This window comes from Pogoniulus pusillus, chromosome 33 (assembly GCF_015220805.1).
Source record: "Pogoniulus pusillus isolate bPogPus1 chromosome 33, bPogPus1.pri, whole genome shotgun sequence".
Taxonomy (NCBI): domain Eukaryota; kingdom Metazoa; phylum Chordata; class Aves; order Piciformes; family Lybiidae; genus Pogoniulus; species Pogoniulus pusillus.
In genome coordinates, this window is record NC_087296.1 from 624,365 (window position 1) to 643,859 (window position 19,495).

Consider the following 19,495-nt stretch of genomic DNA (forward strand, 5'->3'; position numbering starts at 1 on the left):
TTCTTTACAAGTATTCCACCGACGGTGCAGATGTTGGATGATTTTTTCTCCTTGAGCCTTTTCCTTGGTCACAGATGTTAAGTAATCACCTTGTCCTGATCCTTGACTTATCTCATTTTTCCTCCTGCAGGCCTTTAGAAACAAAGGTGTCTCTTATGTAGGAAGAAAATGTTAAACTGGTTATTAATATTTCTGCACGGGTTAATCAATATCTGCAATCATTGCAGTTGCCATCTGTAGCCGTTGTAGGTGTTCTCAGGAGGCACATTGCTCTTCAGCTTGGGCTCTGCTGTGGCAGCCAGCAGGAGCACTAAGGAAACGCTGACTGAGGCAGGCAACAGAGTCCACCTCGTGCTCAGAGCACAATCAGAGCTTCCAATCCAGGGGCACAAAAAGCATCACTTGCTTGTGACTAACTGGCAGACAGGCAGACAAAGCAGCAGACCAGAATCTGGCACCAGCTGATGGACTTCAGGCTGAACGTGGGCTGGAACGGTGAGGGGAAGCGCAGGGCCATGCCAGCAGGTGCAGCCTGGTGGACAGCTCCAGCCCTGGCGGTGCTGTGTCTGATGGAGTTGCGTCTGCAGTGCTGAAGTCGCAGGCGGCTGCAGCTTCTGTGTGTCCTCTAACTACTGCCCTTTGCTGCTCCCTGTCATCACATACACACAGACGGGTTAGGAGTTCAGATGATTTTCAAACACCTCTCTCAGAGGACCCCCTGCAGATAAAATCTCGGTAATGTTTCCCAGGTCGTCCTCAATATTGCAGATGGAAATGTGTAGGGCAAGCAAATTGTTTACCTCAAAGGATGCAACTGGCTTCAGCCACGTTTCCCCCTTCAGACAGAGCCACAGATCCCCCTTCTGCCTAGCAAAAGGCTTGTCCCGAGCTCTTTGCCCATTCTTAGCTCACCATTGAGATGAATGCTTGTGCTGGAAATTGCTTTCCTGAAAAGATGACACAGCTGCATTGAATTCTGCACTAGACTCCAGTCTTGATACTGTTAATAAAGAGCCTAAGGTTGGGTATAATTGTTAATACACTAATTCTAAAAATCCACTCAAATGTCACTTATAATCAGGATTTTCTACTGTGCTAGGACCCCTGGGGAAACCTTTGAAGCTGTGAATGGTGTACACGATGACAGGGATGAACATAAGAAGGTAGAAGGCCACCGATGCTGTTTAGCTTACTTGTATAAAACTATCACGTATGGAGGAGCTTAGAAATCCTGGCAGCTAGGAAGATGGGAAAGCAGAGTGTGAGATGGAGAAAACACCCAGATCCAGAAGGAGAAGCTTTCTACTAAACCCAGTTATTTCCAAGCATTAGGGGAGAGGTGAACAAGCCCCGTCTGGCTTGTCATTTGCAGCAGAAGCAGCAAGGCAGAGAAGACCCTGCAGAAGCATTCCGTGGGGGAGACATCTGCGACGTGAAACTATTTAAAACAATCTATCAAACCCCACTGTGTTACTCTATTGGCAGTGGGGAGGAGCCTCCTGAGAAACAGTGGGAGAGCTGCGAAGCCTCTCCAAGTGAATGTGAGCAGCAAAGGAGCTTCTGCTGCACGAGCAAACACTCTGGGCAGGAGGCAGCAGCTGCGCAGGGGCTGGGTCCAGGCCGTGGAGCTGTGCACACTCTTGTCTCGTTTCCCCTCTCTCTGGTGGTGCCCTACACAACGCCTGGAGGTGCAGCTCTGTGTGCTTCCTCGGGGTGCTTGTTGCAGTTTATCTATGATTAGTGCCTGGGCCGGTGTGAAGCGAATGCAAATCCCTCAATAATGAAGTAGAGGAGAGTTGGGAGGATGTCTCAGTCACGAGGCTTGCCATGAAAATAATCCCTCATAAATCTCCTCCAGCTCTAAGTAGCCTGGCGTTGGTAGTAGCTCTGCTACTACAGGAAGTTGGGTGGAAAATGCTTCTGCAGAGCTCCTGAGAAAGAGATGTCAGGAGTGGCGTGTGGGGGTGCTGGGAAGGGCTGCCTTCAGCGAGGGGAAGGCTTCTCAGTTCTCCTTTGGAATAGCTGCACAGATCAGAGCAGCTTGCTCTGCTTCCTACTTGTAGTCAACACAGGGTTTTCTCACACTCCCACCTGACTCTATTTTCCGCACACCAGAGTATCTCACCCGAGCTGTAGGTTGCTCTCCCATTACTCACTTGCCTGGGTTGCTTTAATTATTCATGCTAAGTTTAATCATGTGCTAAAGTTAGCCACTTCTTCTCCAGCACTGGGCTCCTCTTCAAGGCAAGAGCAGCAGTCTTTGTAAAGAAGGATGAGCCTTCTCCAGAGCCCTGCCTTGCTAAGACATGGATCTTACCAAAAAAGAAGGGACACGTGAAGAGAGGAGGAGGAGGAGGAGCCAGGATGCCATGCTGCCAGTGCTGCCCCTGACCAGGTATGAAAGGGGCTTTTGGGGGGGCTCTGTGGAAGGGCAGGGTGCCAGGCTGGGAGCTTCTCTCTCTATTTCCTCTTCAGAGCACAGATCACACAGGGGATTTCAAACTGCTTCACTGATTGCAGAAGATGAGGACAGCAGAGAGAGAAAGAAATTAGTGCTGGAATTGGCCTCAGAGAGGGAAGACATGGCATCCTGCTCTACAAGGGCACAGGAGAGAGAAGGAGAGTGAGAGAAACCAGGAGAGATGAGCTGAGAGCTTGTGAGGACAGGAGAGTGGGACAGGAACAACACACTCAGAGAGCAGCAACTGGGACTGGTGAAACTGGGGTCGTGGGGCTGGGGAAAGAAGGGAGGAGCAAAACATGGTAAGAGGGGAAGTGGAGAGGCTGAACCTACAAGAGTCTGTCCTCTTCTAGGGCTGGAATGAAGAGGCCTTGATGTTATTGGTGAGGAGGTAGCTGTGACATTTGCTGCCACTGCCCTGGGTCTGCTGCTCAGGCTGTGGGCAGCAGCAGTCCTGCAGCTCATGAAGCAAAGGACTGAACAGTGAGCCAGTCTCCAGCCCCCAGCACCGGTGCCACACCAGGCAGTGAGACCTTTTGTTGCAGGCTGGAAGGGAGCACGATTCAGGTTGCACTTCAGCAACAAAGTGAAGAGCAGCAGGGCAGGGTTGGGAACTCAGTGTTGTGCACAAGCCTCCCAGACCCTGGCAGGCTGCATCTTCTCCCTCCTCAGCTGCATCTCCTAACTTTGGGGCTGCTGTTACATGTCTCTGGAACCAGTCTGGGAGCCAGGACCACTGAGACCTGTGCAGGAGTCCCGAGCCTGCCTTGTACCAGGTGAGTGAAGTGGCAGTGCCCAAGCAGGTCAGTCAGCAAAGGCCTGCTGGGCAGAGTCCTCACATCCCTGCAGACTGATCCCACTCTGGCAGAACAGCCTTTCCCTGAAACATGCTGTGCAGCTCCAGTTATCAAGGGTACGAACTGAAGCTCTCCCAGCCTGGCTCTGGGGCTGGGCAGACCCAACTGCAGGACCTTGCCCTTGGACTTGCTGAACCTCATGTGGTTGCAGCCTGCTGCGGAGAGCCAGGCCCAGGGCAGGACCTGCAGACAACAGCCAGAGAAACTCCTGGGGCCAGGCTGCAAAGTTTTCCCTTTCTGCCAAGTTCAGAGTTCCCCCAGATCCCAGTGGAAGCTGGCAACACTTCCTTGTCCTTTCTTTCCTCATTCAGCACAGAGCTGCTCTGTGCCAGAAACAAATCGAACCTCCCCAGTGCCAAAACTTTGAGTCAGTTTTTAACCACATTGCAGACTCGAGGCCTGAAAGAGGAAAGACAGAAGCAGAACAGCATTTCAGTAGGCAGTCACCATCAGGAGGCTGTGGCACACTCGGGTTTGTTGAAAAAATATCACGTAATAGCAAACGGAGGCAAAATCTGTTGGGCTGCCTGGCTGCAGGAGTTGCTGGAGTGCAGGAGGCATGGAGGCTCCGGTGCCTTCCCCTAGGCTGACTCTCCTACCGGTGAAGTGATAAAAAGAAGGATTAGATGTACTTATCCACCCTTGGTGCCTTTCCCAGCTAATGCAGCACCACCTCTGACTGGGAAAGTGAGCTGCTGGAGTGCTCCATCTCTGAACCCAAGGAGCCATCTGGTCTTGTGGCACCAAGGGTCCTTTCACTGGACCCAGCCTTAACCTGTACCTGCCCTAGAGCTATTTGCGCTGCCAACTGGCCAGCAGAACCCTTCGTACCAAGGTGAATCAGACCCAGAGGGGCTTTTCCCCCGTAACCTCCAGAGCTGTAAGCTGGTGATGCTCCCACTGGCCTTCCTGAAGAGAGGGAGAGGTGTCCTGTGGTGCCCGAGGGCTGCTGACACTGGCTCAGCACACGGAGCCAAGGGCAGGGCTTGAACTGGAGAGAGTCACAGGGAAGGAGGAGAATGAGGCTTGCAGTGGGACTGATCAGCAGCACAGGTTCCTTGCCAAACGAAATTTCTTCTTTTCTTTCTTTTATTTCAATTTTTTTTCCTATTTATTTTTCCTCTTTCACTTTCATTTCTACTTCTTCTTCCACTTTCTCTTTCAGTCTCCTCTTCCCTTGTCTTCTCTTCCCTCCCCTTCCCTCCTCTCTTCTCTATTTTCATTTATATTCCATTCCATTCTGTTTTGTTCCATCCCATTCCCTTTTGCTATCCAGAGAAATCTCCATGAGCAAGATTCCCACAGGAATTGCCTGTCTCAGAGGCCAGTGAAGTATCTTTCCCAGTTTAATTTTCCTTCTTTCTCATTCTCTGCTATTTTTTTTGCAGTTTTGTTCGCACATCTTATTCTAAGCATCAAATTCTTCTCATCAAGTGTTAATGTCTGTAAAGTCCTTTTTCCTCCACTATGATTCTTCTTTCCTCCGTTATGCTTCTGGTTCTGGAAACTCAGCAAGAACAAAAAATGGCTTGAGACCTTTCCAGCTGACTGATTTACTGGCATTAACATTCCTCTGTGTACATTTGGGCTGCTGTTTGGTGTGTTTCATTTTCGGCTTTGCTGCTTTGCTGTGCTGGCTGGGAGGAGCCTGCTGAACCTCACCTGGCACTCAGTTTAAGTCCCGGTGTTTAGGGCTGCACAGCGCTCCACGTGAAGCTGATCAATAGAAGGATTTATGGAAGACGGAAGCAGAGCAGTCTAAGGGAGGGAATTATAGTCAGTTCTAGTTATTAAAGGTTTCCTACACTAAATTTAGTGCAAGAGAGCCCTTATGCATCTTCTTGTAGGGCATTTGTCAAGCGCCTGGGCTGCAGAAACAATTGTGGTTGGCTCCAGTGCAATGTGTCTTTATTTGTTGCCTGCTGTTTAATGCTAGCTGGAAGGAAGCAAACCATGTCAGGTGAAGGTGAAATACGGATTTGATTTTGGGCACTAGCAGCTCTTCCATTCATTTCCTCTGGAATTTTACCTGGTGTGCAAAATGCTGCGATGGGAGGAAGAAACAGCAGAGTTTACAAGGTGCTGGGACGGGAGCAGAGAGCACTCTGCAGCCTCCCCTGTGCTCAGCTGGCACATGCTGCACACCACACTGCACACCACACTGCTCACACCTGTGGAGATGGCTCCAACCTGTAACCCTGCAGAGGAGGAGCCTATGGATACAGAAAAGGCAAGAATGGATCACAGAATCATGGACCAGCCTGGGTTGGAAGGGACCTGACAGATCAGGGTGAGATGGGAACCCAGGGCAGAGCAAACAGTAAACAGGGAGAGGTGATACAGCAGTGCCCAGCTCCAGGGGCTGAAAGTGCAGAACAAGGTGATCAAGATGTGGTGAAATCTGCTCCTGGTGACATAAGTGCTTGAAAGCATGAAGAAGGACAGGGCCCTGTCTGTGCATCTGGACAGGATCAGGCTCCTGTTGGGGCTCACTCTGTGTGCTGAGCACTCACAGCAGCATTCCAGACACAATCCTGTAATGTCATTACAAGGTCCCAGCACAGTCCCTGCACATTTCCTTTGGCACAGCAGAATTATTTTTGATGGGGGACAGGGTCAGCAGTCAAGAAAGCCCTGCCCTCTAATAAGACAGCAGGAGGAGAAAACCACTTGCTAAGCATTTCAGCTCTTCTCAGATCCATAACAAAGACCATGTGTGCAGACAATAATCTCTCCTTCTCCCCTTGCTTAGCTGCTGGGAATTTGCTAGCTCAAGGCTCCAGAAGATGTGAGGCACTTCATGCTCTTGCCTCAGCAGAACTTCTCAGGTACACCAGCACAGGCAGCATTTCCCAGCCTGCTGGAGACCGTGCCAGGAGCAGCACTCCTCTCTCTCCCAGGCCTTTACACTCCTAAAGCCAACAAAAGGAACTCTTCCGCCCTTCAGAATGTTCGAGGGAGAGCACAAAAAGCAAACTAGAGCAGAGGAGAGCAGCAAGATGCTGGTGCCTCCAAGAAGGAGTCTGGGACCAGAGGAGAGAAGGCATCTGGATTTTTCTGTCTGCAAGTCTGATTTGGACTGAGGCCCCTGGGAATGAGCACTGCAAGTTTCAGCTTGTGCATGGCACTTCAAAATCTCCCAGCCCGGCTTTCTCTCTACTTTTGCACCTCTCCCCCTCAGCAGAGTCTTTTTATCAATCTCAGTCTGTATCCCAACCTCCTTGCGCAAAGGTTAAAGAGAAGGTATTGATCACCCTGTGAAGTGTGCCAGTGACATCTCCCAGGCTGTGTACTACAAATCTATAGATAGCTGGGGAGTGTTCATGCCTGATCAAGTTCTTGTTATTACTGGGAGAAGCTCAGACCTGAACAGATGAAAGATGTTTCTCAAATTACCTAGCGCTGTAAAATATTTCTCCTGATTCAGAGCATTTTGCCTTCCCCTTGCTATTAATGTAACACAAATCACAGGCGAGTCTAAGAGAGGAGCTGGGGTGGGATCCTGCTTATGGGAGATCTGTCACCAGCTTCAAAGTGCTCCATATTTCACTTCAGGTTCTTGATAGAAACAAGGAATACAAATCTTTGGTTGTAAGCAAACATTGATCAAGGTAGCTGTGTCACATCTGCTCCCAGGCCTTTTTCTGCCTCTTCTGCAGCTGCCACATCACTGCTGGAGCTTTCCTCTCTGGCTACTGTGTCCAGTTCTGGGCTCCTCAATCCAAGAGAGATGTTGAGGTATTGGAAGGTGTCCAGAGCAGGGCAGCAAGGCTGGGGAGGGGCCTGGAGCACAGCCCTGTGAGGAGAGGCTGAGGGAGCTGGGGGTGTGCAGCCTGCAGCAGAGGAGGCTCAGGGCAGAGCTCATTGCTGTCTGCAGCTGCCTGCAGGGAGGCTGTAGCCAGGTGAGGTTGGGCTCTGCTGCCAGACAAGCAGCGACAGAACAAGGGGACAGAGCCTCAAGCTGTGCCAGGGCAGGTTCAGGCTGGATGCTAGGAGGAAGTTGTTGGCAGAGAGAGTGATTGGCATTGGAATGGGCTGCCCAGGGAGGTGGTGGAGTGGCTGTGCCTGGAGGTGTTGAAGCCAAGCCTGGCTGGGGCACTTAGTGCCATGATCTGGTGGATTGGCCAGGGCTGGGTGCTAGGCTAGATGAGCTTGGAGGTCTCTGCCAACCTGGGTGATCCTATACTCTTCTATCCTATTCTGCTCTATTCTGTTCTAACCCTGCTGCTGCCTTTCTGGGTACCAGGAGGTCCAGGAAATGTGGCATCAGTGCAGCCTGGCATCTCATGGCTTTGCCATGTCAGATCTCCCAGTGCCTCTCCATGGAGGAGCTGTGGCTGATGCTCTTTGTGTGTGCTCTCCTCCTGGGAAGGTCTCTGCTCTGCCTCTGAAACTTCTCCCTCACCTTGGTGCTGAGGTCTCCCTTCTCCCATCAGCCCTTTTTCATTAAGTTCTTTGGAGTGTTGCAAGTGCCATCAGCTGAAAACCTTCCTGAGAGCTTGTCTGGTCAGATAGATGTGAGCACACAGCCTGGCAGACAGGAACGCCTGAGACTTGCTTCTGTAGAAAGACAAGTCAGGGAGATGCAGACCTTCAGCACATTTTGACAGGATTCCTCTCTGGGTGCCCAGGCTTTATTCACAAGAGCCCAGAAACTTCCATCAGCCCTGTCCACCCGGGAGCTGCTCTACCCCACGCCGGTTGTGCTGCTGCTGCGAGTCGTTCTGCAGCCTTAGGAAGGAAAATGTGCAGCAGCCCTTCAAGGCAATAAGCAAATCAGCCTCTGACTCTCAGATGAGGGCTGAGACAGGTCTCAGGGCTGACACTTGAGCTCCAGACACTAAAATCATCTTGGCCTGTGTGTCAGTCATGGCTGTGAGCAGCAAGAGGCTGAGTGGGTTCCATGCCAAGAGGAATCCTGTGCAGCAGAGAGCACTCCTGAGTCCGTAGCTAACAGAGGTTAGGAAGCATGAGAGCTGGGCTGATTTTGGATGGAGATGTCAAAGAAGGTGACTCTAAAGCTGAAGGCACTTCCTCGTGGTGGCTTGCTGCTGGTTTGTAACCGCTTTCTGCTCTGCAGCCATCAGCCATCAAAGCTGCCCTGGGGCTGCCTTGGCTCTGTGCTCAGAGTGACCTGGGCTGGATACTTCTCAGTGACCACACCAACCCACCAGGCACCTCAGCAAAAGTGGCCATCAGCTCTGGGGCAGACCTAGCCTGCAGAAACAGCCCACCCTGCAGCCCCATACCCCGTAAGATGGTGCAGGAGAACTCAGGCTGCCAGACTTCTCCCTAGGCATGATTCTCTCTCCACCAGGTCCTGAGAGGTTTCTACAAACCCCTTCTCCCCAGACCTCCACCACAGAGCCTGAAAGCAGAGCCAGGCCGACTAAAGTCCTGCTCTGCATGAGGAGTTGAAGGGACTTTGATCCAGGACAAAGCTGTCTGCAAGACTTGTGTCCCAAGGAAGTGTCTTTCCTCCTGCCTGTTCTGCGGTGCCTTCGGTCTCCCGCACGTTTGTTCTCCCTGCTCAGGTTTTATCTGTCAAATAAGCAGATGTTATCTCTGAACCATCTCAATCAGTTCAAGCAATAACAACAACAAGAACGCTGGGCTTTGATACCCGCCCTTTTGTTCAGAGATCTTGAAACACTTCATGCAAGAAGTCATTATTATTGGCTTCCCTTTGTACATTTGGAGACCAAAGCGCAGAACATTAAAGTCACTCTTCCAAAGCTCCTCTGCAGCACCAGGAATGGAGCCACAGTTTCTTTTGTCCTGGTTCCCTGCACTGCCCTAGCTCCACACAATGTCGACAGGCTAGAAGATAAAGCATCCACATATCAGAGAGCAAATGGATGGGGCAGGAGTAAGCAAGCTGAAAGAACTGAGACCTGCTCCTCAGAGCATACTCTGGCCCGTGCTGGCTCTGCAGGGCTTGATGTTCTCTGCTGTCTGCACACACCTCTGTGGCACTTCTCCACCACACTCAGATCTCTCTCGGGCCATGCAGACATCTGTTTCTGCTCCTGCTGGTTTGAGGCTAGTTGGAATATTTTAATGAGAGAAACCAGAGTATTGGCTGTGAAAGCAAAATAATGGTGGTGCCTATCTTGGCCATTGGTTCTCCTGGGACACATAAACACAAGGGCACAAACAAAGGTGAGGTCAGTCTCTGCCTGACCCTGCACAGTCCCAACTCATCATCCTGCTTCTAACACCTCTTGCTGACCTTTCCAGCTAACCCTGCACCTAAGGGGGGTTCTGAGATAAGGGAAAAGGGTGGAAGGAAGGTAGAAAGGTGGTTGGGAGCCCCTCCTGGGCAGTCTGCTGCTGGGAGGGGCCTTGTATCTCTGTTTCTTTCACTGGCATGTTGCTGTGCATAGCTGTAAAAAGGTCTGTGTTGAATATATTGCACTTGTAAACGGTGCAAAGCTATAAACACAGCTTCATCCCTCAACCTCCAGCAGTCTGAGTGTGGTCTGGGTGAATTCCTAACCTTGGGGGGCAGATAGCACCCAGACACTACTCTGCTCTACCTGGGCTTAGTGCTGTGCTGTTTCTCCTCTGTTCTGCACTTCCCACCTCAGCCCCACTGGCAGCAGCTGCCCCAGCAGAGGCTCTCACTTCAGCTCTGGTGGGTCCCTTGTCAGCCTGCTCCCTGTGCTCCAGAATGCTTCGTTTAATTTTGTTGTGGTTGTTGTTAGAATTGTCTCAGGTTCTGATTCAAGTAGCTTTATGCATGTACCAGGCTTTTTCCCAAGCTTTGTGACTCTCCCTCAGAGCTTAAGCTTCCTCCTCTTGCTGCTCCTAGAGCTTTGTCCTTTCATCTCTCCAGAACAAAGCCATTTGGAAACCCTCTCAGGCTTTTTGTAGCTTTTGGTAATAAATCCAGGGGGGATTTTTTTCTCCTCAAAGGGATTTCAAATTGTGTGAGGGTCTCACAGGCAGTGAACAAACTGTCCCTCCCCTCTCAATTAGGGCTCACTTTACTGAGGCTCAGGCAACATCGGCAGCTTGTGTTTGGGGAATCCCTGCTTGGAGCTCAGTTCAGATGCTCACCAGACACTGCTTCAGGATAAGAACTTCTGGAAGAGGACCCCCAGAGTTGTTAATTAGACAAACACTTTGCTGCCTGTCTTCCTGTGAGCTAACTGGTAGCTGCCCACAGAGAGATCCAGGTGGACCAGTGGTGGAGGAAGAGAGATTATCTCATGACAGCCAAAGTTCTCTGCGGTGCTTTTGGGTAGACCGAGCCCATGCTGCCTTTCCTCCCCCACTGGTGCAGAGCCCTTTAGTCACCACTTGTGCTGAGGGACCACGAGGAAGCCAAGGCTGCTTTGCCCTTCGTGCCATGCTGCACCATTCACGTGTGCAGCCCTAGGAGGCACATCTGGCTTGCAGGGCAGGGGCATGGGTTTGTGAGGTGCCCACCACGAGACCGTGTGGCAAAAAGCATTGCCAAAATGAGAGAGGAGATGGGAGAGGTCCTCCACACCTTGACCATCATGATCCGGATCTGCTCCAACAGGCCCATGGCTTTCCTGTGCTGGGGGTCCCAGAGCTGGACAGGGGACTCCAGGGGGTCTCACCAAAGCTGAGTAGAGGGGGACAGTCACCTCCTTTGACCTGCTGGCCACGCTGCTTTTGGTGTAGCCCAGGATAGAGCAGTTTGTGCTCAGGGGTGAAGCAGCTGAGCTGTCTCCCACTCCAGCCTTTGGGCTGAGCTCATGGATTCTCCAGGCACCCGGAGACACGGATAGGCCCAGGGCCATGGAGGTGACACTGCACACTCCAGCACCAATCCCTGTGTCACTCAGTCTCCTGGTGAGTGTGAATTTAAATCACTTAAATCCTGAATGTTTCTGTCTTTGAATAATCTAAATTTTAAATCCTTTGAGAATTCCTTTGGAGAAATAAATAGGAAGCAAGAACAGAGGCAGAGATCAGGAACCCGACCGCTGGCTGGGCTCTGAAAACCCATCGTGCATTTCCTACAGCTCAGGCTGTTTGGCTGGGCTTTAGTCCTCACATTTGATGTGGTTCAGTAATAAAATGGCAGAATTACAAATCAGCCTGCCCAGACTAGAATGTTCATGACCTGAGGGCAATGAGGAGCTGAGGAAGTTCACTTGCATGGTTCAAACAGATGAGAACTGCTCCTTGGCAAAGTAGAGGAGGGACAGCAGGACCAGCACCAACCCTTCCCTACATCCACAGGGTTCCATGCATGTCTGGGCTGCTGAGAATAAGCCTCTACTAATATCTCATTGCTTGAAAGTCTTCTCAGCTTCTGGACACAATGACTGAGGAGGTCTTAATCCCTGGTCCAGTCCAAGCCAGCAGAGAGGCTGAGTGGGCAACCTACCTGCAAGCCTAAACTAGAGAGAGGCATGCCACCAGCTGCCACCAGCTGCCACCAGCTGCCACTGCCACCTTGCCCCGTGGCTGTCAGGGTGGTTGGCTCCAAGAAAGCAAGCTCAGGGCATGAGTAGGACTTGGCTTGGGGGGAGATATTTTTACCTCTCAGTTTTCCAGCTTCACTTTTCATGGCAGCTGCAGAACAGAGGGCAAGAACAGTGTCAGGGCAGGGCAGAAGCAAACTCTCTTTTCTTTGGGAAGAACTTGGTGGCAAGCTCAGAGGGTCAGAAGACTCATCGGACCTTCAAGATGAGGCTGAGCTTCTGGGACCTGTGTGCACCCTCCCTGTGAAAGTCCTCTCACAAGACCCAGGTGTGTGGAGACCTTGCTCACACCTCTGGCATTTTACACAGCCCTTGTTTGGAAGGCCAGAAAGAAGCAAATTGCTTTCCAGGCGTGGGGGGTCTGTGGCAGTTCATTTTTCTTCCCAGGGACACCGACCTGACACTTCTGTGAGATGAAAATCATGTAGGGGGAAAATCCATCTTTTGAAACCAGGGAAGGACTTCAGACAGTTCAGACCAAGGGAGAACACTTCTGCCAAACGATGCCCAGCAGTCTGCTCTGTCCCCTGCATCACCCTCTAGGGGTTGAGAGCCAGCTGGCACATCTGCCTCCTTCACCAGGAAAGCATCACCTGAGAGCATCCTCTGCAGACTTAAATTGTCCTTCATGGTCATTGCTTCAAACAAGACACAAAGTGGGAGGATGAGGACTGAGCAAGTGCACCACAGGGTACTTCACTGGGCTGCAATTCAAGATGTGGTGGCAGTGGAGTCAGGAAGAGGGCAACTTTTACTGACAGCAAACTAACTTAGCCTCCACTTTCAAGTGTTCACACAACAAAGATCTCAGATCTGGAGTCTTGACTAGCTGAAGAGAAAGTTACTCCTGAGTTCCAGCTGTTCAGAAGACAGACTCTTTGTTCTAGCTCTTCTCCACTGCTTTATGGGTTAGGAAAATAACTTTCTGTACCAGTACACTGCAGATTTTGTGACCAGATTTCTTTGACAGTCAAACCCCATTGTTTCCTCAGACCACTCTGTGCCCAAGACACCAAACTTGCATTAGAAGGACAGTGGAGATTCATGGAGCAATCCCTGACTGTGGTTCCAGAGATTCCCATTCTGGGCACCTTGGCAGCTCATGGAACATGCAGTTTGCCAGAGCTTTCCCATTTCCAGGAGGGCTGCTAAGAGAATTGAAAGGCTTGGAAGCAACCTTCCACCATTGCCAGGAACCTGCCTGTATCCTGATGGCAGCCCCTCCCCTCCTGAAGCACCCTACTCCTGTCCCACCTACAAACATTGCCATTCTGCTAATGTACTTCTCACCTGGATGACTTAAGAACCTGCTTTTGAGGAAGTTTCATGCTTCTAGTAGCCCAGCAGAAGCAATAAAGAAGGCAAGAGGTGTCCCAGGGCTGCACAAGGACTCTTCACTAAGTGCATTTAATCACTGCCTGAACGGAGCTGGAGCTTCACAGAGGAACTTGTACATTCTGTGGCCTGCTTTTGTGCTTGCAGTTGAAACCAGAGACTCAGATCACTAAAAAAGAGAACCAAATGTCTCAGAACTGTTCTCTTCTCCAAATTCTCATTCCAGCATGGGCCCAGATCTTGTTCATAGCAGGGTGAGGGCCTCTGTGCCTCGCATGGCACTGGACATTGTGGTTTTAACACGTCAGGAAGTGAGTGCAGCAGTTCTTAGCATCCTCTTTCCCATCACCCCAGAGTGTCTGCAGAAGCACATTTTAGGCCATTAGAATGTTCCCAGCAAGGGTGTGAGTTATTTTTAAGAAGATCTATCCAGGATTTGACTGCAGAGCAGCCCACGTGGAGCTAAGGGCTGCCTGCAGGAGGCTGCAAGGACAAGGAGGGAATCTCTCACCTCACACACACTCTCATGACCACAGACATAAGGAAGTTTTGGCCCTCAGCTTCCCAAATTATTCAAACATTTTTTCAGTACAACTGCCAAAGAAGGAAAAAAAAAAAAAAGCACCCAAAAAGCCTTCAGCAGGCAGAGGGAGAGGTGGAAAGAGAAGCACCTGGGAGCTCCGGGGTGCAAAACAGAATCTCAGGCTGTGAAAAGCAGCTCACGGGAGCAGAGCTGCTGAGCCACCTTCCACTGGTGCATGCCCAGGCCAAGGACCCTGGCCCATAGCAGACAGTGAGTGCCTATTTGTAATGCTGCAAACACAGTTTGCAACATATTTGTTAGCAGGTGTCAGTGTGCTGCGAGGAGCAGACGGCAGCCAGGCTGCCATCATTGTGTGAACCCAATAGGCGTTACACGCCTCCCTTGGAACACAGCTCGGAATTCTTTAGTAGCTGGCCTGGTTATTAGAGATCTGAACGTTAATTTGTGCAGAATGCCAGCGAAGTTACAGCAAGATGATATTGCCATCATACAAATGAGCGCGGCGCTCCCGCTCGCTCGAACATACGGCGAGCAGCAGACCGCCGCTACCCGGCGCTGCACATTTCCATCTCAGGAACAATTTTACAGCCATCTTCATTTGCATCGCTGAAACCTGGCAGCATCTCACCCAAAATGCATTAGCAGCAACTATTTATAAGAGCAGCACCAAGGTTTTCAGCTAAAAGCCAGTGAATTAATACGACTGCTAGCACCGTGCTGGAGGTGCTGGTGCCTGGCTCCCCGGGGAAGGCGCAGGTGAGGGTCGCCGGCACCGCTCCCTGCTCGCCTGCTGGGTCGAGTCACAGCAGCATTCTGAGATTCTCCGAATGGTTGGGATTGAAAAGGACTTCAAAGAGCACCTGGTTCAAACCCCCTGGCACGGTCAGGGACACCTCCCAGCAGCCCAGGTTGCCCACAGCCTCACCTTGAACACCTCCAGGCAGAGGGCATCCACAGCCTCCCTGGGCAACCTGTGCCAGTGTCTCCTGACTCTCACTTTGAAGAACTCTTTCCTCCTGTCCAGTTTCAATCTCCCTTCCTCAAGCTCCAATCCATCCTCTCTCATCCTACAAGCCTTTGTCAAAAATCCCTCCCCAGCTCTCCCTTGGGTACTGGAAGGTCTCCCTGAAGCCTTCTCTTCTCCAGACTGAACTCTCTCAGCCTGTCCCCACAGAACAGTCCTCTGATCCTCTATATGGCCTCCTCTGGACCCGCACCAGACTATGAAAAGGTGAATCAGGGCAGAAGTGGGAAAATCTAATGTGAGGGCAATCCAATATCATCCCAGTTTATGCTGCCCAGGGTCTGAGCATCAGCACTTTGCACTGGGGATGTTTTTACCTCTGTCCAAGGTGGCACGGAGCCACCACTTGCACTGATGCTGTCATTGGTCCTGTGCAGCAGGCGTGAACAGGAGGCAGGGTCCTGATTCCCCAGCTCTCCATGGCAGGAACCTCTCCTCTGGATCAAGTCCTGTTTCTCTCCCCAGTGCACTGAGCAAAGAAGCACAGAGCCAGCCCGCAGCAGGAGGGGATGCACCAAAACAAGGAGACAAGAAGCCTCTTCAGGTCCTGCCATTTAAGAAACGCATTAGCACCAATAACTGTTTTAATTACAGACATTTAATTAACCCCACCTGCCTTTGATAGATTCCTACAAAGCCAAAATTTCCTCTCTGATCTGCTCTATAGCTCTTAATTACATTGATCCACTGTGCTGACACACATAGTATCCCTTGGACCAGTTGGAAATCTGCACACCTAAAGAGCCCAAAATAGGGAAGCAAATTGGATGTGAAGAGAATTTTGCCCTCAGAATAAATGAAATTTAAGAAATAACAATTAACACCCCCCAGGCCCCCCAGCAGGAGGGGCTGGGTTTCTGGCAGAGAACACCACTGGTGTGCTGCTTTATACACTATGAATTATTTATACTGCTAAAAGTGCTTCCTCTGAAATATGGCAGAAGCAGGTAATTGCCCATGGATAATACTTTATATATTTTGTAGGAGGAACATATCTCAAGCCCAGAAAACACACTGGGGCTCAGGCACAACTTTCAGCTATGAATGACTCAATGAATCATGAATGACTGTGGTTTCCTTGGGCTCTAATGGTTTAACACACACTTAAATACACAACAAATGTGTGGAAAGCCCTGCATAAGCTCCACTGGGTGGCACAGGATGGACTGGGAGCTCTCCTGAGCACCTTAACTGTTTGAGAGTCAAACAAGAAATTCATCTGTGCACACAAGGGTAGCTTGAACCTGGCTGGTCATGGCCTCCATCTCCACTAGGCACTCATACACCTGTCTGAGGTCTTTCTGCCTCAGCAGAGCCATGCCACGGGTGCGTGGTGCACCAGGGGCCCAGGAGAGCAGCACTGCACAAGTGCTGGCACTGAGCTCCTGGGAATGCATCAGAGCTGCTTGTGGCACACAGCAGCTTCCCATGCCCCCTGCCTGCCCTGGCGTTCAGACATGCTGCAGTTGTGCACACATCCATGCAGTGGCACTCTGAGGGGACTCAAACAGAGCATATCAGAACTCTGAGGCTCATAGGGGCTGCAGTGTGGGGCTGCCTGCCCTGTCGGATCCAGGCTGGCACCAAGCAGCGCCAGCTACAGCTGGAGCAGTTCTGTGTTTGGAATATTAGTCTGTAGGTCTGATGACCACTTCTCAGCTGGGCAGACAGACAAGGCAGCCCACTTCTCCCTTGTGGTAAAGGTTGCCTGTGCCCTACTTGCACCACTCACACCAGCTGCTAAAACTGGAGCTGCCTTATTGCCTCTGGTTTTGACCCACTCACCTTGGCAAACTGGCTGGAACTTCATTTTGCAGAACCTTCTGTATCTAAACCTAAATGAGCATGGGAATGCAGCTGGCTGTGCTGAGACTCCCTCCTGCACACAAGGAATGTGTAAGGCAAGCCTCTTGCTTTGTCTCTTTCAGCACCCACAGCTGTCTGAAGCATGGACACCTGGCAGGTGGCATCCTCTTCCTAGTCATGGTGCTTATGGACTCCCCCAATGTCTGGTGTGCGAGCAGCTGACCTTGCTCTGAAGACTCTGCTCCTTCCAGCATCAAATGGCATTTAGCTATTACTGCAAGACCTCATCTTGTCTGCCTGGATCCAAACGAGAGAGGACATGAGCAATTACCTCTACAAACAAAGTAACCACTAAAAGCCTGAGGAAAATAGATGTCAGAGCTGGGATTAAAGTCCTAAGGAATGTGGAGTTGCAGGGAAAAGACTTCATTCAGGGATGGAACTTGGCAAAGTCCACGCTCAGCAACAGGAGAGAGGAAGAGGGAAAACAGAGAAAGCATGTTCAGAAATGAGCCTCAGCTCCAGTGCGAGAAGTGTGGCTGCCTGCTGGCCATGTCTGCAGGCACCGTGGCACTCCGGGCAGAGCTGAGCTGCTCTGTTTGCTTTTCTGCCTCTCAGTTCTTTGGCACCATTCTAGCCACAAAACATTCACCACAGCACTCCTGCCACTCCAAGCACAGTGTGCTGCTCACACTCTTCAGCCTTCTCCTTCTGCCGACCTCCAGGCTTCATTTTTCAGGTGAAAGCAGGCAAAGTTTGGGTTTGTTTTGTGTGAGGAAAGCATCCAGCCCAGGAGCAGAGCTGTCCTGATTGATAGGTCCTGCATCCATCAGCCGGGTCACAGGGACTATGAGTCAGGGATCCTTCTGCCCTGTGTCAGCGTTTTCCTTCCCCACCGCTTGAGCCTCTGCATTGCAGAAACAGGATGCTGGGGAGCACACTACAGAAAATTGTGCTAACTCCTTGGTTCCCTCCATCACCACAGTGTCACATGAGGAGGCACAATGTGACATCTTGATGTATTGCTTATAGCCTTCTATAAGGTAAAGTCTTATTAGAAAGTAATAAAAGTGACCTCCTGCTTTGCTTTGTTTAGCCCATCATCTTGTGTCACCTTAGGGTGGGGAACCAGAACTGGGTTATGTTTGCTGCGACTGTGTTGTGTTTAACACAACATCTGCAACAGCAGGGCTGGGGTCGGGAGGATGCTAAGAAATGCTGCTGCCTGGAGCAACAGCTAACATGTGCTGAACGTGGCAAAGGCAAACTCACCTCCCGAGGCTCCCCTGAGCTGTGCCCCATGAGGAAAAGCAAATAAACGTCTTCGCTTGCAAAGGCTGCTCCGCAGTAGCACTCACACTGCTCAGAGTGCTCTGCAGAAGCACTCTCACTGCTCAGGCTGCTCAGCAGAAGCACTCACACTGCTCAGGCTGCTCAGCAGAAGCTCTCACACTGCTCAGAGTGCTCTGCAGAAGCTCTCACACTGCTCAGAGTGCTCTGCAGAAGCACTCACACTGCTCAGGCTGCTCAGCAGAAGCACTCACACTGCTCAGGCTGCTCAGCAGAAGCACTCACACTGCTCAGAGTGCTCTGCAGAAGCACTCACACTGCTCAGGCTGCTCAGCAGAAGCACTCACACTGCTCAGAGTGCTCTGCTCTGCAAAACCTGGAAACACTGCAAGAACCGAATTGAGTTTGGAGTGCAATGTGCACACACCACCCAGGGGAAAGGTGTTGTAGCAGCAAGCAGGGGAAGCACTGTCCCAGCCTAACTGACCTGCTTCTCTAGACAGCAGAAGTTATTTCTTTGAAGGAAGAGTCAGAGCTGGAAACCCATCAGGAGATAGGACTTGTGGAGGAATTTAAAGGGAGTGCTTTGGCCATTTACCTCCAGCAATGCCTATTATTCTATCTATAGAGACCCAAACCAAATCATCCTATGGATCTGATTTAATTTAATGCAATTAAAGTTTAGCTTGTCCTGTCTTCGGGATGTTACTCTAGGGGGAACAAAACTGGCTGCAATAGTGGAATTACAGAAGTTGTTTTATGTCACATTAGTTAACACACACCAGCTTATTTAACATGTGGGCCACAAATAAGTGTAATTATATTAAAACAAGGATCTGTAGCTCAGAAGCAATAAAAATAGACTAGGTTGTATTATTAATTCCTGTGTTAAGGGTTTTGAGCCATGTTGATTGGCCTGAATTTTTTGATTTTGTTATGGTACAAAGGGATTGTTTGAAGTAATTTGTCCCCGAGAGAGGCTCACAATCCCAAGCGGGTTTCAATTCAGCAAAGCAAATCTAATTTTGTTTGCTTTATGCAAACCAGAAGGGGCTGTGGTTCATTCTGTTTTCACTGGAGGGGAAAGGCACACTAATGGGACCTGCTGAAATGCATGCATTGCAAACATCATACCCCTGCATATATTAAATTTAGCTATGTGATGCTCTGTGTTCATCATCTCATTGTGTACACAGATACGCTTTAGAACAAAGCCTTTAATAGTACAGGAACCTTCCTACATTATGCCAACACACCATTGTATTTATATTTAATGCTACAGCTGGAATTCCTTCCCTTGGATAAAGTGCATTGATATGTTGCCTTTTCTTCCCCCTCCTGTTACTTGTTAGGGCAGGCAGTGCACTGAGGACATTACATGCTTGAGCTTCAAGCCATCTGAAGATTAATTATATGGAGGTCTCATAATGGGTTTTAATTTTCCCTTTCTTTACAGCCCAGAGTTAAATAGGAGACATGTTCAGGATCTGATTGCCAAAAGAGCAATAGTCCCCAATCCATCAGATCAAGGCTGGAAGATAAATGAAGGGAAATAACACCTGTGAGAGACAGGTAACGCCGCAGACAGCGGCGCTGCGGTGACAGATTGCCCTCTCGCCTCGCTCCTTCCCAGCCTCTGCAGCCTGCTGCTTATGCTGCCTAAGACATGCAGCAGGTCAGGATGGATGCTGGATGCAGGAGGAAATCCTCTGC

General features: G+C 50.5%; 1 long non-coding RNA gene across 1 annotated transcript; it reads left to right on the forward strand.

Moving 5' to 3' along the window:
* The first annotated feature begins 2,273 nt into the window (after positions 1 to 2,273).
* On the forward strand, positions 2,274 to 17,540 carry LOC135189533 (uncharacterized). Its single transcript, XR_010308127.1, has 3 exons — positions 2,274 to 2,395; positions 3,134 to 3,237; positions 16,615 to 17,540. It is a non-coding gene; the product is annotated as an uncharacterized LOC135189533 (long non-coding RNA).
* Positions 17,541 to 19,495: the final 1,955 nt, after the last annotated feature.